The 27,773-nt window shown below is 38.8% G+C and overlaps 1 pseudogene; it reads right to left on the bottom strand.

Moving 5' to 3' along the window:
* Window positions 1-165: 165 nt before the first annotated feature.
* LOC118985372 (keratin, type I cytoskeletal 18-like) lies at window positions 166-26,980 on the bottom strand (annotated as a pseudogene).
* Window positions 26,981-27,773: the final 793 nt, after the last annotated feature.

Below are 27,773 nucleotides of genomic sequence, written 5' to 3'. Positions count from 1 at the left end.
TCTGTCCAGGCCTGGGCTGGCTCTGACTCCAGGTGCAGCAAGATCCCATTGAGCTGTCACGTCTGCATGGCCTAGTGCATCTCCACCTCTTTCAAGCTATTCTCCAAACTGACTTCAGTTTCCTCATTGAATCCACATCAGTCCCCAATGGCTAGACCATAGGTCTTAGCTCTGTGTCATCTCAGCAGCTCTTATCTCAGCAGTCTGTGGGGTGACCACTGTGGTACTCTTCTCAGTCTGCTGGGATAAGCACTTGTCAAGCTCCTCTCCATTCTCCCAAGCCAGCTCGTCATCCTGGGCCCTGAGATCCTCCATGATCTTGCTGAAGTCCTGAGATTCGGGGCATCCAACTCTACAGTCAACCCAATGTTGGCAATCATGAACTATTTACTTCCTCTTTGGGGGGTCTTCTTCAGGAACAGCAGCTCCTCCTTGAGAACCTCGGTCTCAGTCTCTGGTTCCAGCTGAATGATATTGGTGTCATCGGGATCTTTCAGAGCCCGTTCATGTAACTCTCCAAGGACTGACACATGTCCAGCTCCCTCCTTGTCATACTTGACTCTGAAGTCATCAGCAGTAAGACGGGCTTGGCAATCTGCAGAGTGATGTGGGCATTGTCCACAGAATTTGCAAAGATTTGAGCCCTTAGGTCCTCGATGGTCTTGAAATAATGCCCTCAGTCTCTGACCTGAGGTCCCTCATTTTCCCCTGGGTTTTGATCTCCAGTCTTCAATTATCAGCCTCCAGGCTTCTCACCCTCTCCAGGTAGGAGTCCAGGCAGTCATTCATGCATTGCATAGTCTCATGCATTGCATAGTCTCCTTCTCGCTCTGGATGCCCCCTGTGTTCGCCAGACCCCAGCCAGCCCTGCAGCCAGCCCTCTGGATCCCCAGTTGCCGTGCACACTGGTGGAGTGGGATGCCAAGACCTGGGAACCAGAGGGCTCGGCACGTGCACAGAAGCTGCTCACACCTCTGGCCGTCAGACCCAGTAGCTGGGCGACTGCATGGAGCCCAGGGTCCAGTAGCTTGTAGAGAAGCTGGAACATGTGCTGAAGCTCGTGTTGTTCAGGGAGGAAGATGACAGGCTGAGACTCAGGTTGAAGTCGCAGTCCACCCTTTCTTAATTCTATATTTAATTCCTCTTGGAAAATATGCTTCCTATACATACACACAGATAAAAATGGGTTAGGATTTTTTTTTAATTCTGATGATGTCCTTTGCTTAGTAAAAGTTGCATTCCTATATGTATATTAAGCATACTTGTGTAGGATTTTTTGTTACTGCACAGACAAGAAAACAATGTATAGAATTCATAAACTCTAACTTGATCTTCACCTTTCATTGTGCAATAAATAATCAGTGTAAGATTTACAAGGAAGTTTTATGTGGGCAAAAGTAAGTTTACATTTGTGAATGTGCAAAACAGTTTATTCTTGTGTTATTTATTAATTATTGAATTATTTATTTGTATTAACTGTAAACCTACTTTTGCCCACCCCTGTAGTAAAACAAAAGACATTATTCTGATAGCTGTTGGGTCTAAAATGTAACATTTGACTTTCAAAGCAAGTAAATCAGCAGAGCTCCAAATAGAGAACTCAACCAACAAAGGATCATGAAGTTAAAAAGTCTCTGTTAATCAATGACAAATTTAGTACTTGTTGTTACAATTACAAAGATAATAGTTCCTTTATGTCAGTGCCTTTGGTTTTGCAGCTGTAAAATAGCTTTGAAATTCAGCATTTCAAGGAATAGAAATTAATAGGAGGTCATTTCTACCAGAGAAATTTTAGGGGCCCATCCTCTCTAATCATCATTAAAAACTAAATCCGTAAGAGAAGAGGCACTTTACTGATTGTCAAGTGGAAGCTATTATTCATTTGATGAAGCTCTTGGCACCGTGCCATTGATTCTGCACTAGAGCCTGCTGCTTGTTCCCTTCATCTCCTGCAATCAGGGCTGTTTCTGCCTGCCAGGAGCTATTTATAGAGCGGGGGGGCGAGGGGGGGCAAAGCTGATATGTTCTCCTTCTTGAAAAACAACTTTCAAACTTTTTAAGTACAGATCTGTTTTTCTTGTCACCAGACTGTCTACTTTTTCCGTCAATGCAGAAAATAAGGAAGTTGATTTCAAGACAACTGCCCTTCCTAATAAAGACTGGATTCGGTGCAATTCCCTACGAGCGAGCGCACTGCATCTAACACCCCGGGATGAACGGTCCTCAAAAATCTCACATGCTGTCCTATGTCCATAGTGTAAATTACATCACTGCTACACTTCTGTGTCCTTTCCAGTCTGTATCTTGAAAATTTCTGAAAACTCTCTCCGCTTTCTTATAGTTACTGAAAGCAGATACATTTTGAAACACACACACACACACACAAAAGGAAACAAAATAAAAACCTCAAAGTGTAAGTGTAGGAAAGGATTTGCAGGCTCCGTTTTTTAGAAGTTGGCTCAAACTGTATGAACAGTTAGGTGCTGGCGAAACTGTCTGATCTCCCTACAATTGCAACATAAGTCGGAGTTTCAGAAATTTTTCTTACAATTGGTCATCCCAAGGAAACACATCTCTCTATTATCTAAATTTATCCACAGGACATGGACATGGTATTTTCAAATCTATCTACAACTTTCATTGTCTTAAATTACAGTTGTGAACACATTTTTAAAAGTATTCAGAATCCTCATTTTTGGAAAAGTTTCAGACTTCATGTCAGCTTTAACAGTGAATATACTGACATAAAAGATTTTATGTCAAAACATCTACTTAAAACTTTTTATCCTGTAAAATAATATTAGAGAAAACAAAAATAAAACAATAGCATTCATTTAAAATACTTATCATTGTGGATAACAATGCCAATACTTCTGATTGCTAAAATTTAATGCAAAGGAATTGTATTTGTAATAATATAAAATAACAAAACCAAAACCTGAGCCTAAATAACACAAATGAAAATGCCAAAATCGTGCATTTGTGAATGGCCTGATGTAGAATTTTTTTGAGAACTTTAGTTAATGATCCTATCAAATGTTGCTTTAACAAAATGCAATTTTGTAAAGTAGTCATGGAGAATTGCCAGTTAATATTTATTTACAAATAGAACATTGAATACCCCCTTACTCACTTGAAAATACAATAGAGGGTCAGCCAAAGTAGTCACTGAGCAGAATGACTTGAGTGAGCAGAGTGAGAGACAGACCAAGAACTTGCTTGTTTTGCTCTAACTTCTTGGAAGACCTACCGTCCAGCGCACCCTTTGGACTGTGGGATTTCAGAGCCCAGGCTTGCCACAGAGACCAGAAAGGTATATTTACCAGTGAATGTACACCATCTTTTCTCTTCAAACCTACATGCCTGCCACCAAGATGTTCACCTAAAAGAAGCTAAGATTAAAGAAAATTCTCTGTTTTGGACAAAACCTATACAATATAAAGTGAAATTAAGCATTATAGACCCAGGTTTTTCAGCAAGCTAAATAGGGTGATATGAAAATAAGTCCATTTGATCCTGAATTGCCCAAAATAACTCTGCATGGCCTGACCTTCTAGCTAATTTCCAGTTCCTTCTCCTCTTCACTTATAGTTTTCAAAAACCTCCTCTGTGTTCTTTTTTTCCACACAGTGAAAACACTGGGGTATTTTTAGAACAGCATTTTGAAATCTCTGCCATGAATCCAACTGAATACCAGTGGGGCTCCGAAGGCTGGGCTTGTGTAACCAAACCCCATCTTGAATACTGGATAATTCACTCAGCAAATAGTTATTGGGCACCTATGCCCAGCATCATTCTAGTTGTCAAGATACATCAAGGAACAAATCACTTGAAAACTTTCTATCTTCATTTAATTGACATTCCAATGGAGCTTCAGCTAAAATAAAACAAAGATTTTTTAAAAACCTGCTTTCTTTCATGCACATAGTCCTGTATTACTCACATTTGCACAACACTAAACTGAATAGCAAAAACTTCATAACAATTAAAATTTCTCGAACACTGACCACATGCCAGGAACCACATTAAACACGTTTTATACATTATCCTATTTAAATGACCCCTTTTAACCTTAATCTTCAAAAAAATCTCCACAACACAGATAAAGAAATGAATATTTAAAAAGTTTAAGTAACTTGCTATGGTTCTGCCCATGAAAAGTGGCAATTTTAACACAGGTCTCTCTCATCTATAAAAACATTTATTTTAGGCATGTCTTCAACTAAGCACTTAGTAGCATTTATTCATTCATCCAGCATTTTTTCAGCATACATTAAAAGAGTGCCTAATATGTGCCAGGCACTGTTTTAAACACATGGGATACATTATTGAACCAAACAGGTGGATATCCCTTGCCCTTGAGAAACTTAAATATTAGTGGGAAGAGAGAGATAATAAAAATAATAAATAAACACATACATAATATGTTAGAAGGTTGATACTAATTCACTGGAAAATATATAAAATCCAACTTTTCCCTAGCAACTTGAATTCTTAAGTTAAAAGGAAAGACAACTTAAAAAAAAACTTTTTTAAAAGAAGCTCAGGAAACCTATGACTTAAGCACCCCCAAGAAGAAATGGCGTCGCAGAACTGAGCGTTAGAAAGAAGTGACTTCATATTGGGGAAACTGACACCTGTTTTCTACCACTGTGGGGAGGTGAACTTGCTTCAAATCTTTGTTATTTTTGATCATGAAAGGCTTGCAAATAAAGGGCATAGCAGGGCATCAGTAATTGCCCATCTGGAGAACAGCAAACACACGTAAATCACTGGAAAATCACGTGCGGTCTGATGACGTTTGTCCACTTTGGTTTCCACTGACTGGCAAGCCAAACCCCAGACACCAAAATGACCAAGGTTGGGGAATAAATGCCCATCATTAAATTTCCAGTGGTTTAATAATTATCCCTCTTCCTGGGGACGTGATTAAAACTCACACAACAGCAAAGCTCCAACAAACTAAGTTGCTGGGCATCCCAGGTGAAGAGAAAGTAAACCGAAAAAGAGAGGGGCGGGAAGAGAGTGAGAGTAACAGAAGAAATAAAAGAAATAAGAGAGAAGGCGAGACAACACACAAGGGAAAAGATCTCTTTTGTGGTTGTTGTCAACCCTCCCTTGGCCTACGACCGGATCCCACAGGTCCTAAACAAGGTAATGAAGCAGCAGTTTGAACGTGTACCTCATTCCCATCATTCCGGGGAACGGGCCAGTGTTCTAGTGGGGGCAAAAAGTTTTCCTTCTGGGGGTAAGAATCAGGTCAATCTTTTTAGAAAGACAATTGTAAATGTGTTCTCTTCCTGGAGTTGTAACTGGCTTTGGTCAATATTGCTTTATTAGGAGAGAAAAATAGATCTTTATTTTAATATTATGGTAAGTGGTCCTAGAATTATAATTGAGCTAAACCTCAGTTAAAGTTCCTTGTAATGGGTGAAAAATACAGAACACCCTCATGTCCGTGAAGTTTCCAGGCACAGCCTAAGGAAAAATGTCCAATTCTGACTAGAACGAAGAAAATTAATTGGCTGAAAGATGATGATCAGTCCCATTTGAGATGTGATACTAAGGATTACATATTAACTGATATCCAAAGTCAGTGTTCCTTAAGTGTGCTCCTGCTTAATTTTTTTTTCTGTTTATAAACTGAAAACATCCTAGCAGTTCAACTGCACAAACCATACCTATATTCCTCACCATTGTATCTCTAATACCCAGCACAGCACTTCACAAATAATAGCATCAATAAATATTGGACCAAAAAAGTGCCGGTGAATGAATTTATTACTATTGCTTTTCAATCTCACAAGAATATGGTAGCATTTTATATATAACTATTGGGATCCCTGAGTTAATTAGGTATTCTACAAAGTGCAAAATGACTCAAAATTCATCATTGGCATGTTTCACTATTTGCTTCTATATATTATTTTATTTTATCTTACTAAGCAAAAATAACGCAATATGGTCTCTGGCCAATGTATAGTAGGAAGAAAAAATAACATGTACTGAGGACTCACAAAGATTGACGTGTGCCACATACATTCATTTACATGTTTTCATTTGTTTCTTAAGGCAATCTGATAACATGGACATTATTAATATCTTTTTAACAGAAAAAGAAGCATAGGATTAGAGAGATTAACTAACTTGCCCAAGGTTAACAACCAGTAAGTAGATTCAAACCCAGTCCCTTCCAGCTTCACAGCTCCGACTCTCTCTTTCTGCCGCATCGAACTGCCAAAGGAAAACACATTAAGTTGCAAAAGCAGCCGTCTGTCAAGCTTGGAGCATGCCTGGTCCAGCTTGTGTTTGTTGTCACTATGATAAACAACCCCAGCAAAGGAGAAAAGTGCCAATTAAGTCCAGACACCAAAATATCTTTTATTTAGAAATTTTATTTTATAATACTATGCTAAGAAATTCTTCTTTCTAAGGGGTAATTTCATAACAAATGTTTATTTCCTTCTAAGTTTTAGTTTGACTTCCCTCTGGTCAATCAGGAAAAAATGCTTCAAAGAAAGTCACAGATGGAAGCAAAGAAAACATAGAAGAGAATTGGAAAGACCCTGAGCAGCAACCTGATAAATCCACTGATGTCCACTAGGGAAGACATGAAAAGCAAATGTTTCTTGGTGAATACCAGTTTCCTGGAAGGGGGGCAATTATGGTCTTCTCTTCCAGAAAGTTTCTTAGAAAAGCCGGTGTGACCTCTGCTGAAGACTCCTGTGAATAAGCTCTGGAAGACATCCATGGAGGAATAATCCTGTGTGAAACTGTACAACCCTGTGGCAGTAGATTGATGGTCAATTTGAGTTTTAGGGGGAAAGGTCCAACATTTGTACATAGAGTAAACATCGCTGGTGGTTTAACCATTCATGTCACCTGTGCATGTATATTTTGTACCCCACTGAATTAATAACTACAGAAATTCAAAAACAAGGACTTCTGTCAGTGTATGTCAGTGTGTGTCACTCTAGCAGAGGAAAAAATACTCAGAAAAAATTGTGGCTCATTTTTCTACTGGCCAAATATAGAAAAGTCCTTACAATAATGTGTTGAGTTAGGAAATCATTCAGCAACGTTAATGAAGAAAGATCAGTCTGATAAACTTATGGCAGCCTCAAGTTTAAAGTATTCTGATGATCTGACCAAAGTTTTAGCATGGGAACTGGTATCTCTGTAGGCAAGACCCTACAAAAAGTAGATATTAGGCCATGAGCAATAATCGGAATCAGAATCTACCAAAAATCAGCTTATGTTTTCTTTTCATGTTACCAATCTGTGCTGTCTCTAAGTCTTCTTTACCCTAACAAAGAGTTTGCAACAAATACTTCCTCTGTAAAAGAGATTATCTAAGCAGTTTGTATGCAAAAGAAAGTATTTATGTGGCTTATTTTGAGGCATAGCAAAAGGTCCACGTGGCTCCCAAATAGATCATGGCTTCCCACACACTAGTCCTCTCAAACTAAGAAATTCACCTGAAATAGTTCTTCTTAGGACCAGGACATAATACTCATTAATTGTCCATAAACATAGATGCCTTTTCTTTTAAGAGCAGAATTTGAGGGAAAAGACAGAAATCAGGTTTATTTCAACATAGGAAAGCAAACAATTTGGACCATCCATGGAAAAAAATCAGGTTACTGAATGCCAGTATGACAAACAACGACGCTAGAGGACAGAATGATAGAAATTGGGATTAAGGGTAAAATTTTCTAATATAAAAACATAATCTAGCTCATTTTACTTAGAAAGATTAAGTAACATATTAACATATGCAGAGCTCTCTAAAATCCTTGAAAAAGAAGCCAGAGAGATACAGAATATAATTACAACTACATCTCCTAATACCACAATAAGTCTTGGCTGAAAGTCCCATTGGTCCATTCATATCAGGAGACTACCGTTTGTAAGACAAAGACAACAACAACAAAAATCCCATGTGCTAGTAAAGGAGCCAAAGAATAAAGTGCTCACTGCAAGGGCTCTGATTCCAGTCCGAATTTGACCATGGCAGTATAGAAACCTGGTTCACATATTTTCCATGGACATCTTTCAGACACTTATAGGAGAAAGATTAATAAGTTACCTCCAAACTGTATCCCTAACGTGTAGGGAATGAAAAGACTGCCACCTGTCTGAGCTTTGAGCTTCTGAGGCATTTTCACTGCATTAAAGCATCAAGGGGCAGGCTTTGAGGAAAGGCTGACAAGATCAAGGGACTTGCATATTTTAAATCAAACACAAAAATTACAACATAAAAAAGGATCAGAACTCCTCTTTATTCACGCACAAATCTGAGAGCCCTTAGTGGGTTAGACTTAAAGTTATACATCCTGGTATGGGCACTATCTTTAAAACGAAGTTTAAAGAGGAAATGTATTTCATGGGCGGTTTAAAAATTAACAAAATATTCTTCAAGGTGCTTTAAGAGTCAAAGATTTAAAAAAACTGTGAAGCCATATAACATTATCACTTTCCTAGTGTTGTGAAAATATGAGTGACTTTTTTCAGCTGTTGTCAAAGAACTTTTTCCGTATTTATTTCTTTCTGGTGCTATCTATACCAATAGCTGTACCGAGAGCAATAACATCATACATTTAAACTGTGTTTTAGAGGTTACAAAGGGATATTATATATGCTACCTTTTTTGATCTTTAGATAGAATCTGGCAAGAGTTATTTTTATTTCAATTTTGAAACAACTAAGACAAAAAATACTTAGTGACTTGCTCAGTCTTACACAATAAGTAAGCAAAGTAACTGAGTGTCAGTCTCATGTCTTTGGTCTCCAAGTACATGGCATTTACTCCCACCAACCCAGAATTTCCTACCAAACAATAATATAGACAACTTTTGTTTTCATTCAGTCCAGATTTCACAAGAAATACATTTCATTTAGACCTGTTAAAATAGTTGGCCTTAGCATTAAGTTAAATTTATAGAATTTTCATCACTAATAGCATAGCAAAGGTGTAAACTACATTTCTTTGACATGTACCACACTGAGAAAATTGAATGGAGACATCAATTATTCCTGGATTAAACTACATGTGACCATCTTGCTAATTCTAGACTTTCATGTGTGAAACTGAGTCTGAGCAAATTTCAGGATATGTTGATGCAATACACATGTAGTGTTATGAAAATCTGCAGGAGCCACGGTCCCAGCAGCAGGTGGTTCCTCTGATCTTTACTATTGTAAAGAAAATATTTGGTATTCAGACTAAACAAGTACCCCAGCGAAAAACAGGAAGGCATTTGTACAATGACATGAATTTTTTCTTTTTCTATTCCACCAGTAGTGATAGAGTCTAACGAGAATCCTGGGACAAGAGAAAGTGATTCAGAGGAGATTATTAGAGTGGTTCTTGTAACAGCAATAAAAATTGAGGTACAGAAACAAAATCGAAAGCAGCTCCTTTGATCATAACTTACAAGAGAAATCCTCCATAGTAGTGTATTTCAGTTAGTCTTTGCTTGAGTAACAAACCATCCTTAAACTAAATGGTTTTTTAAAAACACTTTATTACTTCTCACTATTCCACCCAGGATTAGCTGGGTGGTTTTCTCCTGACCTTACCTCTGCTTATCAACATGCTATGCTCTCTCATGGAGTTAGCAAAGGGAGCCTACAGTCAAGATGGGAAATGGACTTCCTCTGTTCATGTGTGTGGACAGAGGGAGACATAACTCTTCAGGGTCCAGTATTATAACCATTAGTCACACTAAGGTTTTTGATTCCAACTCTACATAGAATTATCTGAGATATTTTTAAATATTTTTTACATTTACTTTATTTCTAGACAGAGAGGAAGGGAGGGAGAAAGTGTGGTTGCCTCTAGTTCACCCCCTACTGGGTACCTGGCCCATGGCGGAGGTACGTGCCCTGACTGGGAATCAAACTGGTGACCCTGTGGTTCACAGGCCTGCACTCAATCCACTGAGCCACACCAGCCAGGGCCATCTGGGATACTTTTAAACAAATAATGATGACTGGGCTCACTCCTAGAGATTCTGATTTAAGTGGTCTGGGGTGAAACCTAGTCTTCAGCATTTTTCAAAAGTTCTCTGATTGACTAAAATTAAGCCATATTTAAGAACAACTGTGTTATATCCTGTATAACTACCCCTCTTCTCTTTTGGTTTCCATCTGATATTTTCCTTTACTTTGAGCCTGTGTGTGCCCTTAAGCTGAAGTGACTCTCTTGTAGTCATCCTCTAGCTGGGTCTTGTGTTATCCATTCAGCCACTCTATACCTTTTGATTTGACAATATAGGCCATTTGCAGTTCAGATAATTATTGATGGGTAAGAACTTACTAATGTCATCTTTAAAAATCTTTTGAAACATCATTAATTCAGTTCCTTGTTTTTTTCTTTCCTTTCTCTATTAATTTATAAATTGGTGACTTTTCTCTAGTGGGATGTTTGGTTCCCTTCTCTTTGAATTTTGTGTATCTACTGTAGGTTTTTCTTTTGTGGTTACTGTGATGCTTAGCAAAAAAAAAAACACATCTAATAGATAATAACAGTCTATTTTAAGCTGATAATAATTTTGATCACATACAAAAATCCATGCATTTCCTCTCATATTTTATGTTTTTGATATTATAACTTACCTCTTTACACTGTGGGTCCATTAACAACTTATTATAGCTATTATCATATCTGATGCTTTTTTCTTTTAACTTTTATACTAGAGTTAAAATGACTGACACACTGTCATACCACAGTAGTAAAGTATTCTGAATTTGACTATATACTTGACTAGTGTGTTTTGTATTTTAAACGTTTTCATGTCACCAATGTTGTGATTTCATTTCAAGTTGAAGAGCTTCTTTCATCATTTCTTGAAAGGCAGAACTAGGGTTGAAAAACTTCCCCAGTTTTTGTTTGCTTGACAGTCTTCTTTCATTTCTTCATTTCTGAAGAACTCTTTTGCCATATAAACTATTCTTGTTTGGAAGTTTTTTTTCTTTCATCTCCTTAAATATATATATTATCCCCTTTCTCTTATCAGCCAAGGTTTCTGCTGAGAAATCCACTGAGAGCCTTAGGGAGCTTCCCTTGTATAAAAGGATAATTTCTTCTCCTGCTGCCTTTAACATTCTCTCCTTGGCTCTGATTTTTAGACAATTTTATTGTAATGTGTCCTGGAGAAGATCATTTTTGGTTGAAATTTTAGAGTGAGCTTCATGAACTTTGATGACATCATTTCTTTTCAGTTTGTAAAGTCTCAGCCATTATTTCTTTAGATATTCTGTCCTCCCCTTTCTCCCACTCTTCTCTTTCTGGGATACCAATAATACCTCAATTATCTTTCTCATTGGTATCATAAAATTCACACATGATTTTCTACTCATTTTCATTATTTTTTATGATTTTATGGGTTTTTATGATTTTTATGAATTTTTGAAATCAGCTCTGACTGATTTCAAATAACTAGTCTTCAGGATCACTAATTATTTCTTCTGTTTGGTAAAACCTGTTATTGAAGCTCTATTGAATTCTTGAGTTCAGTCATTGCATTTTTCAACTCTAGAATCTCCACTTGGAATTCATAATGGCTTCTATTTCTTATTAAACTCGTTTTGTTCATGCATTGCTTTTCTAATTTAATTTACTTGTGTACCTGTGTTTCTGAGTTTCTTACAGAAAAACATACTGAATTACTTAACAGATAGTTCACAGACCTCCATTTCTTTAGTGTCTGTCATTGAAGCTTAATTAATTACCTTTGTTGGTTTTATGTATCTTGGATTATTCATGATCTTCTGGCCCAGACTCTAGGTCAGTAGCTGTCATCCTGGTGTTGGGTCTTGCCAGGAGCCTGGGACTGCAATAACCAGCCCAGTGTTGAGAAGGATCAGGAGTCCACAGTAGTTAGTTTGGAGTCTAGATCCATGGGGGTTGGCCTGGTGTTGTAGTGGGCTATGAGGGCTGCTTAGGGCCATTGGAGGTAGCCAGGTCTTGGTGTGGACTAGTGCTGCAGTCCACGGTAATGTTAGAAATTCACCTTACTCTTTCTCTCCAGAAGAAGGCTATCTTTTTTTCATGCTGGGCTGCCTGGGCTGGGGGAAGGAATAATGGGGCAATGTTAACTGTCTTTTCTACCCTCTTCAAAGCATCTTTTCATATTCTTTTTTCCACTCAGGTGCTATTAACTCTCACCAAGAGTCCTTAGGTTTTGTTAAAGTATTTTTACCAGGAATAGTTGTTCAAATCTATGTTTCTGGAATAGCACATGGTATGTGTGCCCTTAAGCTGAAGTGACTCTCTTGTAGTCATCCTCTAGCTGGGTCTTGTGTTATCCGTTCAGCCACTCTATACCTTTTAATTTGACAATATAGGCCATTTGCAGTTTAGATAATATCCCATACCACCATATTGCTGATATCACTTTCAGGTGTTAAATAGTTTGAGGAGAACTAGGACTGAGTTCTAGAGAAATTGGCTAGTCCTGTTTGGTGTAGCATGGTTGGTTTGGTATCATCCCGCAAAGCAAAATGTTGTTGGTTCAATTCCTAGTCAGGGCACATGCCTGGGTTATGGGCCTGGTCCCCTGTCAAGGCAACTGATCAATGTTTCTCTCATACATCAATGTTTTTCTCCTTCTCTTCCTTACTCTCTAAGAATAAATAAGTAAAATCCTTTAAAAGATAGAGAATTTGGCTAGCTGAAATACAATGAGGAGGTCAGGATATCCAGCCTTTGGTCTAAAATAAAAGGCTAGACTTCATATTCCATGGAAGAAGAAGTGAACAGAAAATAACTAAGTACCATAGCCTGAGTAGGGTCAGTTAAGCAGACCGGTCACATGTGGTAGAGGTGATGTAGGGTTCTAAAGCACAAGAAAGTGGCCTCTAACACATTAATCACTCTCTAGGTCCTTAGACAATTGTAGGAGGGCCTTTTTCAGGTCCTATGAGGGATCTGGAGGTTGAAGGGGGAGAGGGAGAAGCTGACTGCGAATCTCACTGGACTGAAAAGCCTGAAAATAACATACATAATTATAGGCCATGAGGGGAATGAAAGTAGGCAGGTTCTAACAAAAGTAGTATTTCTTCTAAGCTAAGTGCTACCTAAAAGACACACTACCTACAACTCAAATTCTTTTCTTCCAACTTTGTTGTATGTCTCTTACTTTTGAAAGATTTTCTTAACCAGCTCATCCCCAACTCTTCCACTGGCAGCAAAGTTCTTTGCTCTCTCACCACTTCATTCCCATGGCATGTAGGCTGCGGAATTTGTTTGGGTTAAGACCGAGAGATGGATAAGAATACAGAGCCCAGAGAGAAACAGAAATTTGCCATCAGAATAAGATGGAAAGAAAAATAGCAAGTGGCCACAGGAGGATTAAATGATGGAAATCATGACACAGAAAGGTGACAGATACCTGAGATGTAAGTGTATAGCATAAGCTCTAAAAAGAATTTAGTAACTGATGGTTTATTTGGGTAGAATTATCAAGAAGAGAAAAATGTGAAAGTTAGCTGGACTTATAACAGAAAGCCTAATAAGAATCAAGAACTCTCACATACTATTTAGGAATCCATGATTATGTGGTTAGAGAAATCTTAAGTTGTTACATGTCAGTCATGTGAAATTTTGGATAGATATTTTCTGTGGGTAGAAAATTTAAGTTCAAGTTTAACTTATGAGGAAAAATTGGCCAGAATTCTTTACCCTGGAGCCAAAAGAAGAATTTCAGATATGCTAGTCAGTGATATGTTTGTAAGAAATATGAATCTAAGGAATTTTAGCCTATCTTCATATGCTAAAGGCATAGACAGAGGTTACCTTAAGCAAAAAGGTCATGTTTTGTGTTTTATAACCTCTCATTTCATGTATGTTTGTATCCTTACTCCCATTACCTTTATTCTCTAACCTGGAGACCCAATCCCTTCATACTTGAGTCTAAATTGAATTCAGTAGAGATACACATAGAGCCTCAACTTTTTCATGTATACATTTCATTTAATCTCAACAATAACTTTCTAAGACAAATAAATTATTAACCCCAATTTGTGAATGACACAGTTAAGATTCAAAGAAGTCAAGTAATATGTCTTCGTTCAAGATATTTATTCAGTGCTGTGACTTGAATTTGAGTCTCTGATACAAAGTTCAGTGAGTTTCCCATTCAACAGTGCTAAAGACACAAAAATGATAACATATTGTTCCCACCATCACAAATTTTGTCTGTTTAAAACCAAAGACAAATTAAGCACTGGCTGGTGTGGGTCAGTGGATTGAGTGCCAGCCTGCAAACCAAGGTCACTGGTTTGATTGCCAGCCAGAGCACATGCCTGGGCTGTGGGCCGAGGCCCCCAGTAGGGGGCGCATGAGAGGCAACCACACATTTAATGTTTCTCTCCCTCTCTTTCTCCTTCCCTTCCTGTCTGTCTAAAAATAAACAAAAAATAGTTTTTAAAAAATGAAGACAAATTAAATAACAAAATATAGCAACATAAGCACAATAAAACAGTATTTTAAAATGCTAACTAAATCATGCGGGCAATAGGCACCAAAGATTCAGATTACTGGCTACTGAGAAACCATGGAAAGCTTCATGGAAGAGACAGTCATTGAAATGGCCAACATGAAAGATTAAGAGAATTTGGACAGGAAAGGAAGCGTTCCTAGCATACTAAATTATGTAAGTAGTAACAAGGAACCCTGCCCGGTGTGGCTCAATTCGTTGGGTGCCATCTTGCAAAGTGAAAGGTTGTCAGTTCAATTCCCAGTCAGGGTACATGCCTGGGTTGCCACTGGTTCAGTTCCCAGCTAGGGCATGTATGAGAGGCAACTGATCAATGTTTCTCTCTCTTACACTGATGTTTCCTTTTTTCTCTTTCTCCCTCCCTTCCCCTCTCTGCATAAGTAAGTAAGTAAATAAATAAATAGTAACAAGGAGGTAAAAATGTACATAATGAGTTTAAGGGAAAGTTAGTAGAGTATTAATTTAATCATTGCCATTTGTCAGAAAGCAGCATGGCTCAGTGGTTAAGATCATGGCCTCTGAGGACAGACTCCCAGGGTTTGAGACATGATTCTCCTACCCATTAGCTGGTAACATGGTAAGTTCATCAACTTTCTCTCACCTTTGTTTCTCATCTGTAAAATTAGGATAATTATATTACCCACTTCAGAGGATTGTTATAAGAAGTAAATGAGTTTACAAAATATTTAGAACAGTGTCCAAACACTATGTACATTGAGTCAACTAAATAAAGTACTATAAGTATTATAGATATACTATGCTCCAGGCTCTGTATGAAGCACCTTATATTATTTCATTTAATCCTCATCCTTCTGTAAGACATGTGTTATTATCTCCATATTACTAGTGAGAAGACCAAAACTAGGAGAGCTAAATTCTACAAGATCACACAGCTGGTAGTTTCAAAAGCTAGGATGCATGCACAAATGCAAAGCTTGTGCTCTTCACCACTAGGCTATTCTTTCTGAGTGCAGGAGGCAAAGGGAAAATAAAGAAAAGTAGGTTGAGGCCAAATTATAGAAGCTCTTAAAATCACCAGGCTAAGATAACAATAATATACAGGGCAGATGTCCCCAAAACAGAATTAACTTCTAGAGGGCAGGCCCCTTGTAGTACAGGCTTCCCCTGCTAGGTGAGTGTTCTAGGAACCCACCTGTATGAGTGTACCATCTGGCATTGTTTTGAGAGGCTGCATTCAGATTTAGTGAAATTTTTTTGAAGACTCTTTTAATGTGTTTGCCCATTTCATAATGGGTGATTGATAAGTGCACCTGCCCACACAACACTGAGTGTTCAGCAGTTTTTGACCAAAAACGATATGACCTCCATGTCCCACCCACACTATTCAACTGACCCTGCGCTGAGTGACCTTTTTTTTGTTTGTTTCCCCCGGTGAAAAAGTCCTGAAAGGGAAATGTTTTGCTGATATGGAAGAGGTGAAACAAAAGATGGCAGGAGCACTAAAAAACTTCAAAACTGAGGGGTTCAAAAATTATTTTGCACAGTGGGGAAAAAATCTTGATAGGTGTGTTGCACCAAATGGAGAGTACTTTAAAGGTGACTGAAGTTTAAACAGGTAAAAATAAACACACAATTTTTCATAAATAAATTCCAAGTTTTGGGGGGTCTCTCCTCATACTACGAACAGTGAGAAGCCACTAAAAGTTTCTGGAAGGTGATGTGTTTTAGAGGGTTGTATCCACCCACAGAATTTCAGATAGATTAGAAATCTCTGGGCCACACGAGTATCAAGTAGACAAAAACATATCCCAAATGATCTTGCAGAAAGCAGGACAACTTTTCTTGTCCTATAAAACTTAGCCATAAAGATCCATCCACCTATGTAACCCCATTGGTCTCTAAACCATAATCAATAATAGCTTCACCACTAGAAACCAAAATGAAAGTTGAGACTTCTACCTGACTCCTAAAGTCACCCTAACCAAACAATGGTGTTACATTCCACTGCCTTAGCATAGGTGCAGACATGCAGGTATCCGCAGTCCCTTGGTGATCTACAACTGAGAGGCATTTAACAACTAGAAAATGAATCACATGTATAAAGCTTCTTGATGTAATAGCCCAGCTGGTCCCCCCAGATGGTATCCCCAACTGAAGACACACAACCAGGGCTGCTGCTACAATGACTACCTTCTTATCTGAGGAGTATGTGTTCCAAGGTCCCCAGTGGATGCCTAAAATTGAAGATAGTACTGAATCCTATATATAGCATGTTTTTCCTAAACATACATAACTATGATAAAGTTAAATTTATAAATTAGATCCATTAAGAGATTAACAACAATAAGTAACAGTACAACAGAACAATTATAACAATATACTGTAATAAAATTAATGTGAATGTTGTCTCTCAAAATATCTTGCTGTACTACACTTACCTTTTCACTGAAAAGAAGGATTTTATGGCTTCTTTTTTTATGATTTTATTTTTTATATATATATTTTTTTTCCCGATTTTTTTATTTAATTACTTTTCAAGTACAGTTTTCTGTCTATTACTCCCATCCCATCCCACCTCCCATCCTCCCCCATGGCTTCTTTTTTTTTAAGATTTTTTATTTATATATCTTTAGAGGGGAAGGGAAGGAGAGAAGGAGAGAAATATCAATGTATGGTTGTCTCTTGTGAGTCCCCTGCTGGGAACTGGCCTGCACCCCAGGTATGTGCCCTGACTGGGAATTGAACCTCAATCGTGTGATTCGCAGGCCCACACTCAATCCACTGAGCTACATCAGCCAGGGCAGATTTTATGGCTTCTTTTTCACATATCCGAATTGCCAGCATCGCTACTTTTGCGCTTTGGGTCCATTAATAAGTAAAATGAGGGTCACTTGAACATAAGCACTGTGATACCATGACACTCCATCTGAGAGTGTAGAAAGCTACTACGGGACTAATTGGCAGGTGGTGTACACAGCATGCATGCAACGGACAAAGGGAGTATTTCTGTCCTGGGCAGGATAGAGCAGGACAGCATGAAATTTCATCCTGTCACTCAAAACAAATACAATTTGAAACTTTTGAACTGTTTATTTTCAGAATTTTCTATGCAATATTTGTGAACTGTGGTTGACCGTGAGTAACTGAAACCACGGAAAGGGAAACCGTGGATAAGGGGGGACCACTGTGCCACAGATTGATGATCTGCAACCTCAGCAAGGCCTCAATGCTGCCAGGCAGCCCTAACCAAGTATCTCCCCTGTCCCACTCGGTGGCTGTTTCAAACTCTCACCGCTCTCCAGCCTTCGGCTCCTCTTCCCCACCATCACCAACAACTCCTACTCCACTCATGCATGTTCAACAGATGACTTTTTTCTATATTTTGCGGGGAAAATAAATTTGAGTGTATTCATGTAGAAATTTCTCAGCAGGAAATTCCTCACTTGCCATCAGGAATTTATCTATAAACCTCTCTATTTTTAATGTCTTTCCCTCATGGATCAGTAAAAGATTTTCCTTCCCTGTGCCCCCAAATTAATCTTTTCATCTGTACGCTGGACTCCACCCCAATTCTATGATATTCTACTGACCAATTTCTCTTACTTCTAAATTTTCAGTATTCTTTTATGTACTTTCTCTTTCACTTTAACACAGTTCTTAAAACATCATTTAAAATTTCCTTTTAACCCATGTTCTCCCCACAACAACCTCCCTACACTTCTTTCTTTCAAAGTCAAGCTACCTGAATAAATAGGCTTAAATTCCTTGAATTCTTTCCTCTCTTCATTCATTCTTTTGATTTTTTCCTTGAACCACATGTTCACAGAATGGAATTAATCATAACCCTTCATTTATGACACTCACCATTGCCTCATGTATGGCCCACTTTTAGTTATTTACTTAGTCAAACTACCTGTTCTCTCTCCTTCTCCATCCTTCCTCACATTTTCCCTTACAAGTTCTTCCTAAAGAGCCTTCCCTGAATAACTCCCATGACCTGAATTCTCATCTGACCAAGACACCAAGGATGATAAGCAAAAAAGATAAAAATAACCCTGAAACACTGATGTAATCTTGGAACCACCAAACTAATCCTGATGTTAACTCTGGGCTTCTTGGAATATAAAACAAATAGCTTATTATTTGGTTAAGTTCTTGTAGTGGGGGTTTCTTAGGCTTGTACTTGAGGACAGTTTTTCAATGATCCACTCCCAAATGTAGCTTCTTCAGTCAGGATTACACTTCCAAATTCCAATTCACACCTCTAGGTACCTTAGAAACACCTCCATTTAGCACCTCAAACCCAACTTGCCTCAAACTAGATTCATAAATTCCTCCCAGAATGTGTACTTCCTTCTGTATCTTGGACAACAGTAAGTGTTGCTTCTGACTGTTCACATACCCCACACAAAATCCTCATTTAAAGCAGAAGCCTGCATGTGCTGCCAGTCCCATCCACAACTCTCCTCTGTCATGTGCGCTGGTACCACTGCCCCAGGCTGATTGTCACTGCGTCTAGTCCTGTGAGTTCCATCCCACATTTATCTCAAACCTCAAATGTATTCTTCCCTCACCCTTCCTCCTGCCAATCCACTGATTTATTTCAGGTCCTCCGTACCTGGTCTCTGATAATAACCTCCTACCTCATCTACTCGCTTTCTAGTTTGAGCCTCTGTGACTCATCACTTTCCCGCACTGCCACCGTAGGGGCTTTGTCTGGAAACAACAACAAAAAATATTCTCCTCCCATGAGCAGTCTACATAGTAAAACAGAATAAACAAGAAGTGGTTGTTTCCTAAAGGATTAGTAGAGAAACAAAGAGGAAGAAAAGGGCTAAATTCTATATCTGGTTGGATGAGATGAAGATTAAGGATACGTGCAGGATAAGACGAGGATCCGTATATTGAACTAATTCAGCAGAAACAGAAACTTCGGGCCAGAGGCCCTAGGAAATCCAACAATCCCCCTGCTGTTCCCTGATTTTTCAGCCAAATTCCTAGAGAGATGGAGAGGGACACAGTACTATTGCCGTTTGTGGTTTGAACTTCAATCTAATTTCTTTTGACTCTCAAATGCTCTTGTACCTCACCGACTGCTGAAATACACCCAAATCTGATAATACCATTCTTCCTCTTAAACTTTTTAAATGATTGTGTATCACCAGCTGGAAAAATGTAAACATTTTAGTCAAGCCCTACAATCAGGCCACAGAAAACCACCCAGAGTTTACTGCGCCCAAGCACCCGGGTCGCACTATGAAACGCTGCCATGCGTTTGCATCTGTGGCCCCTGCTTGGCACACCATTTTGTTCCTCCGTTTCCTCTTTGCTGATGCAGTGCAAGCCTTTTCCGACCCACAGTCATTAGACCTCCAGTATAAGCTCCCCTCAACTGGATTTCAGTATCGCTATACATAAACTTCTGGTTGAAGAATTTCTACGATGAGATAGTAATAATGAGCTTAACTCAACAGCAGAAAAAAGTACAACTATGTGTCCCCAGGAAAACTCTGTGCCTCATACATAGAAAGTACCCCTTCCTCAAAGTTCTTTTAACATTTTTTTTTTGCCGCACTTACTGAGGACTTACTATTTGCCAGACTGTGTAATAATGACTTTATGTACAATTTTTAAATCCTCACAAAGCCCTATGAACTAGGTACTATTACTAATGTCCATTTTATAAATAAGAAAAGGGTGCATACAGAGGTTTAGTGACATATCCATGTTCACACAGCTGGTGACTAAGCACCTATCAGTAATCTACATCTCTACTACAAATAATAAACATTTGTAAATGCTTTGAAGTAGAAATGGCTCTATGAGAAAATACACATGCAAGAAAAAGCTATACTTATTAATTCAGTCCACATATACTTCTTAATGAGAGAGGGGTAGAACCTGTGAATCCTACAACTATACTTCAGTTTCTCTCAGCAAGTGTCTTAGCCTTTTAAAATAAATTCACAAAATAAGTAAAAATAATTACCCCTCCCCCTCTTTTTCCTACTAACCCTCACATTTTTTTTCTTTTGCAAGGTGTGTTGCCTAATTTCTTTTGGGTGACCATGATTTTACTCAGCTTCTAGGCATGCAGGTAAAAGACAGTGCTCATATCTCAATGGAAGCCCTGCATAGTTTTATTGGAAATTAAATACCTTCATTTATTTTTCAAAAATAGCTAGTGAAGAACAGAAAGAAAAAAAAACACAAAATGAGTTTCATCACATGTAAAATATTTGCAAAAATAAGTAGCCATGTTAGACAACGAACTAGGAATGATGCAATGAATTAAAACAGAAAAAAATTGTACCAAAATAAAAAAACAAGTAAATTTCAAGCTTCAGGACCTAAATCCACTACTCAAAATAGCCCAACACCAACCAAAATGTATATCCATTCCAAATATACAGCAAGAAGTAGGTTCTTTGAAATAGCATTTAGTCTAACACCAAGTGTTCATTTGCCATGCAGATAGGTCACTAAAAACCTGTACCCTTAGGTGTTTTCATCTGAACCTGAATTTTCAGATGTATAAATTCATTTCTGTCCTTGTAAAGACATGATTTCCTGTTTTCAAGAGAATACAGTCTTCTAAAAGTATATTTAAAAGGTTTAAAAGGCTACTTGGGCATCAAATAGCTATTAAAAATAATATTTTGACTATTTAAGTGTAAACGAATCAGAAACATATGGATTAAATTTCCCTTAAATTGCACATACTCCAAACTGAAGCATATAAGCATGGGTGAAACCTGTTTTGGATTTCAGAAAGCCCAAAACATTTGAAAAATCATCTGCGATGTTCAGTGAACTCAAGATACAGCTGAATTCACCCCTCTCTAATTCATCCCTATTCTGTACTTCTGGTCTTAATATAAGAAAGTGTGTAAGTACACAAATAACTTACAGGTAAAATGTCTAGACCTAAATTTGAGGTGGTTGAAAAAAAGAGAGAGGAATAAGTTTTTAAAATCTTTTTAAAGCCTGTGTTTAAAAGAAAGTTTTAAAGAAAATCTAAAACATTCTTTAGACTCTTTATACAATTTTCTTGTGAGTCTCTTTCTAATTCAAGATTCAATTTATATAATTCTAGGGTGTAAAATAAAGTAAACTAACATTTTTTGAGTTTCCATTATGTGACAAGCATTATGCTTAGCATTTTCACATGCATTGTTTCTTTAATCAATTACACCAAAAAACAGCCTTGGGTGCCTGTTATGCACAGTGGAGACAAGGGATTTGTATTTTACTCAATTTTATCCTCTTCACCTTGACCTGTCAGCCTACTTAAAATAAACAACCTGAGTCTGAAAGGTCAACTAAATTTTTTTTTACATTTTCTTCAACACATTAGGGTGATGATATTAAGAATTGAAGTCCTTAGCTATTAGTATAACTATTGATACGTAGAACTGGGAGACAGCCTAAAACCTTATTAAGAACACATGTTTTTGGATAGCAAATGACTTTGCCTTTTTGTGCTTCAGTCTTTTGTATCTCTTCTGTATAACTGGGGAAGTAATACCTTATAAGACCATTGTGAATATAGAGTGGGAAGTTGGATGTAATGTGCCTGAGAGTAAGTCTTTAATAAATGGCTACTACATAAAAAGTATGTGTATATTGATGTGCTCAATACTTCCTTTCTCCAACAACCAATCGGATCCAGATGGTGTCACTGCTTCTAACCCTTCCCCAAATGAATCCCTCTGATGTCCCTCCAGCCTCTCCAAGATGAACACTTCACCAAGTACGCAGTAGATAATGAATGGTCCCCGGACATCTTGAACAGGCTTGGGACTACATCCATTACAAGTTACAACTCTCCACCTCGTGGTGTGAGCTCTGTGGAAAGCCATGCTGGCTCCTAGAAGATTAAGGCTATTCCAGCACCTGTAAAGTCAAAAGTTACCAGTGTCAAGCAGCAGGACCTTCCATGACTTATCAAACTGAAGTATAGCACTACTGTTACAGGACCCTCCCTTTTCCCATAAAATTTCAGCTGGCTCTTGCTATCACCAGTGTAGGGACTTTACTGGCCTTGAAGAAATTGCTGCTGTTTCTCAAGTACTCTCAGCTCCAGAACTCTAGTCACCCACTCTACCATGGCTGGAGGACTTGGCATAGCCCAATGCAGGCATATTTAAGGAAGCTCCAATGCTCAAATCCGCTATCTCTGAGCAACAAGAAGAGTTGTTGACAGCCCCCTCTCCACCTATCACTCTTGCTTTCCTATCTGGGACCATCTTCTGCCTCTCTATGAACTTCAGCGTTTGCTCAAGGAGGGAGATGGAAATGGGTTGGCTAGAGAGAGTTCCAGAACCATACCACAATTCCATGCATAAAAATGACCACAAGCTCTGACCAGGTAGCTCAGCTGGTTAGAGCATTATCCCAATACTCCAAGGTTGCAGGTTCGATCTCTTGTTAGGACACATAGAGTGAAGGCATACATAAGTGGGACAGCAAATTGAATCCCTCTCTCTCTCTCCCTACCCCTTCTTCTCTCTCTCTCTCTGGCTAAAATAAATGAAAAAATTTTAAAACAGAAGAGTGACCACAGAATATTTTTCTTTGACATCTCCCCTACCTTTAATGCCTCTCTGCTTGCCTTCACCCTCCTTAGGAAAAGGTCTACTTTCCCAGCATGGCAGCCCACAGGTTTCTTAAAGTTCCTGTGCAGGTTTTAAACCTCTGAATAATCTCAAGCCTTGTCAAATTTGCTGGTTAGGCAACTTTCCATTGCCTGACAGCTGTGAAAACCTGAGCAGAAGAGGTGTTCTGACCATTGGGGATCTGTGAGTCACTTAACCCCATGAGGTTTTAATGAGGCGTATTAAGTATAGTACTCTAACAAATCTGTATATAAGGTGATCAGTTATAAATGTTGTGTGAGAGTTTGTACACAGAGCGAAGGTGTTGAATGTTTGCACTCACCACAGGTAAGAGTTCTAAGGGGCAACCTAATGGCTTGAGAACCTTCTAATTCTCATTGGGTCTTTTTTGGCCGGGCTGCTCTTTGTTTTATGTTGTCAGATGCAGGACCTAGCTTCGAATCATAGCTAAGAAGTTGAAAGTGACTGGTACCTAACAGAGGATCCATCCTTCAGCTATGTGCTCTCTGGAAGAAGAAAAATAGTGAAAAAGCATGCCCTTTTGGCAGCTCCAGTGACATTCAACTGTAATTCATACTTCAAAGTAGGGTTAGTTGGCGAAGCAGAATTCTGGGAGCTCCATTATCCACAGCGTTATCATTTAGGCTAGTAGGGGACAAGGCTCCAGAGTTGTTGGAAATATTGAGTTACCATGGAAGAAGGAAAAGTCATGGTTGGAGCTGCTGGCTTGCTGCAGAAGGTGGCTGAGTAAAGACATAGAAGAAGGTTGAGCCAAAGAACAGAGCAACCTCAGGCATAAGACTGTCAGTAGCAGGGGCATATTTCTCAGACTCCACATGGCAGAGGGGGCTTGGCATGAATTTACACTAGTGTCCCGGAGTGCTGCAACTGTGATACAAGGAATTCTGTCTGTATCTGAGAGGTCTCCAGTCAAAGGAGCTGGTGATTATGTGCTTAGTTCAAGGAGCACAGTTCTAGCCTTCAAGAAGACAAGTGAGAATTTCAGGACCTTGCTACAGCCTGAGTTCAGGGGAGATGCTAGCTCTCAAGCAGAGTGGAACACAAGCAGAGTGGAACACTTATTAATAAATTAGTAAGTAGGCTACCAAGTGGGAAGTAGAGTCCTCCGTGCCCCTCTCCTTTCCATATTTCCCTCATCACTGGCTCCAACATCCCATTCAAATGCCTAAATCAGAAACCTACACATCAAACAGATACTTCCTTCTTCTGCCCTCTCGTCTCCCAATCAAACACTGATCCTTTTGCTCTACATCCTTAATGTGTTTTGAATTCATACCTTCGCGCCATCCCCATGGTCATTACCTTAGTTCAGGACACCATCATTGTTGACCCACATTACTACGATAACCTTCTAGTTGTTCTTTCTGCCTTCCTACCATTCTCAATTTCTTACCTCTATGTCCCTGAATGTATGCTCTCCAGCCTAATTACTGAAGTTCCCACCCGTTCCTGCCTTATTCCCTCTTGTTTCCGGGGTTTGCACATCTTCACTTGGCTAAGTCTCCCACCTTTGCTTCCTCGAAGAGGGCTTCCCAATTCCCCCCAAACCGGCCTCAATGTCCTAGTCTTGTGCCACCACAGCAGCTTGTGATATGGACTGTGAATACTATATTGCAGCTGCCTCTTTTCTTGCTTTTGTCCTTTTGATCAACTTTGTACTCCCAGCTCTGAGCACACTGCCTGGAACATGGAATGAATATTTACTTAGTAAACTGCCTTCTGTGACTTGGGGGCTATACTCCTGACATATTAAACTGTGAATCTAAGTGTCTTTTTAATATATAAGCCTCACTTCTGAGTATTTACCTAAAGGAAATGAAATCACTATGTGGAAGAGATATCAATACCTACTTGTTCCTTGCAGCTTTATTCATAATAATAGCCAAGGCATGGAAACAACCTAGGTGTCCATCAGCAGATGAATAGATTAAAAAATGTGGCATAGATAAAATGAAATATTATTCAGCCATAAAAAGGAAGTCCTATCTTCTATGACAAAGTGGATGGCCCTTTTTATGCACTAGTCTAAATTTTAAAAAGTCAAACAGAGAAAGATAAATATGGTGTAATATCACTTGTAAGGGAAATCTTAGAAAGCACAGCTCGTAGAAGCAGAGAGCAGATGGCGGTAGCCAGGGGCTAGAGGTTGGGAGATACAGGGGGGTGTTGGTCAAAGGGGACGGACTTCCAGTTAGAAGAGAACGAGTCCTGGGAGTCTGATATGCAGCGTGGGGATGACAGTTAACGATACAGCCTCGTGTACTTGAAAGTTGCTAAGAGAGTAGATCTTAAAAGTTCTGACCACACACACACACAGAAAATGATGATTATGGGGGTGATGAATGAGTCAACTAACCTTATTCTGGTAATCATTCCTTTATATATCTGTGTATCAAATCATCATGTCATATGCCTTAAAGTTACACAATGTTATATGTCGATCATGTTTCAATAAAACTGGGGGGAATTTTAAAATTTTTTAAAGATTTAGGGGTAACCAGAAACCAAGAATATGGCTATGCCTCCAAATTCTGAACCAAAGGACTGTGACTACACCCAAGAAAGAGAGAGACTTTCTGTCAGGTTTGGTAAACAGCTAGATGGGTATCTCAGTTGCCCAACAGTGAATAACTGAAGAATGAAAAGCTAAAAAAAAAATCTGAAAACAAAACACCAGGCAGAGATAAGTATACCTCCTCACAACTATGAAGGACACATGGGCAAAACCAAGAGGGGGTGGAAGCAAGGGAAGAAGGGGCGTTTTCCTGGGGTAGAGGGAAGTAGTGAGGGGTAAATGCAGGCAACTGTAATTAAACAACAATAAAATAATTTATAAATAAATAAATTAATAAACCTCGTTTAAAAAAAGAATACCTCCTCATCTAAACAGAGCTTCTTTAATTTTCTTTGGTGGCAGGAAATAGTAAAGATATTAGAAGCTGAAAATTACATGCTATAATCTGTTGAGACACTTCTCTTGGGGATTTCTATTTTTCAGGAAACTTTTTCTGTTATTTCTTCTAACACTGAGTCTAGACCAGAATTTTCTTCAAGCCAATCATAAATTCTCCTTGCCTTCCCACCCCCCCATATATAAATCTTACCTATCCCAAATAAAGGCTATCCCAGGCACAAGAAGAACCAAGACTGGACCTTGATAACAAGTAGAAAAATGTTAATTTCCTAAAATGAAAGTATGCCTCTCTTACGCAGCCCTTTTATATAAAGAGCTGAACAAATTAAAACAAAACAATAGCTGGTGTAGTTCAGTGGATTGAGTGCGGGCCTGCGAACCACACAATCGTGGTTTGATTCCCAGTCAGGGCACATGCCTGGGTTGCAGGCCAGTTCCCAGCAGGGGACTCATGAGAGGCAACCACACATTGATATTTCTCTCCCTCTCTCCTTCCCTTCCCCTCTAAAGATATATAAATCAAATCTTTAAAAAAAATAAAAAATAAAAATAAAACAAAACAAGAACAAGTTGAAATAAAACAGCAATTTTATGTAATAATATGAGAAAAGAGTAAGTACAGTAGTGTTGCATCTTGAGATCGGTCAGAAAGTAAGGTTTCCTAATTCTGTTTTCATTAATTAGCTAATCAAAACACTTCCTATTAATGTTCTTGATATTCTGTCATGCACTGAGGTAAGCAAAACTTGCTGCCCCTGGTCAACTTCACGTACTTTCTATAAGGACAGGCAGCTACCCTGTGTGACTGTTCAGTTTGCTCACCGCATACAGATGTCCGCCCAAAACAATGCCTGTAGGCTGACATCCAGCCTGAACTCTGCGCAGCAGGCTTTATGCCCTGGCTCGAAGCTTGCATCTCCAGTGGACAGGACACCTTTTTCTAATCCAGTCAAAGGTACCATATGGGTAATAGGGATCCTGCTTGAAAGGATTAAGACTCAGACATTATCATAGCTCTCAAGTAACACTAGATGATCAAACTTCTGAATTATATGTTCCAGAGGTCCCGAAGGCCCTCATCAATCTGAGGATATACCATTCTGGCCTCTAATCATCGTGACTGTGTGTCTGAACCATTAAATGAATCCATTCCAACCCTGCCCATCAGAACCTTTGCTTACAGTGGAAACTGCCAGAATTTGAAACCATAAGGAAAAACAACAAAGGCTATAAAAGTCAGCTTGAGACTAGAGAGGAAGCAAAATGCAGCCTTCTGTTTATATTTCAGACTTGCTTAAATCCAAGTTCTTTGAGCATGCTCACGTCTTTGTTGGTAGCATATACTACCTCAACTCTCTGGGAACCCAGTGTTTCCTGAGACTTGGCCCACCTAGATACCAACCTTCTTTTGACTGACTTCCTGAACTGGCTTCGATCTCAGCTTTTCTAATCCTATGCCCCCCTGAGACTGACCTCTAGCGATGAATGTGACCCCAGTGCCCACATTCAGCCCAAGTGACGAGGCTGACAATACAGTACATTCTCTGGGCTCCAAAATTCGAAACTTCACAAAAATGTTTTTCTTTTTACACATAACTTCATTGTCTTCCTTAATTATTTGTCATAAAAAATATCTTATTTAGTGAGACTAAAGGGCTTGTCATATCCTTATCTTTATTAGCAATGGCAAAAATAACAAATATCCACTCTGGTAAAGACCACAGTGCTAAGTTCTACAGAACAAAGATTGTGAAG

The sequence above is a fragment of the Sturnira hondurensis genome, unplaced genomic scaffold, assembly GCF_014824575.4.
Source record: "Sturnira hondurensis isolate 20B ecotype Veracruz unplaced genomic scaffold, ASM1482457v3 Scaffold0000648, whole genome shotgun sequence".
Classification (NCBI taxonomy): domain Eukaryota; kingdom Metazoa; phylum Chordata; class Mammalia; order Chiroptera; family Phyllostomidae; genus Sturnira; species Sturnira hondurensis.
This window is presented reverse-complemented; position numbering and strand designations above follow the sequence as displayed.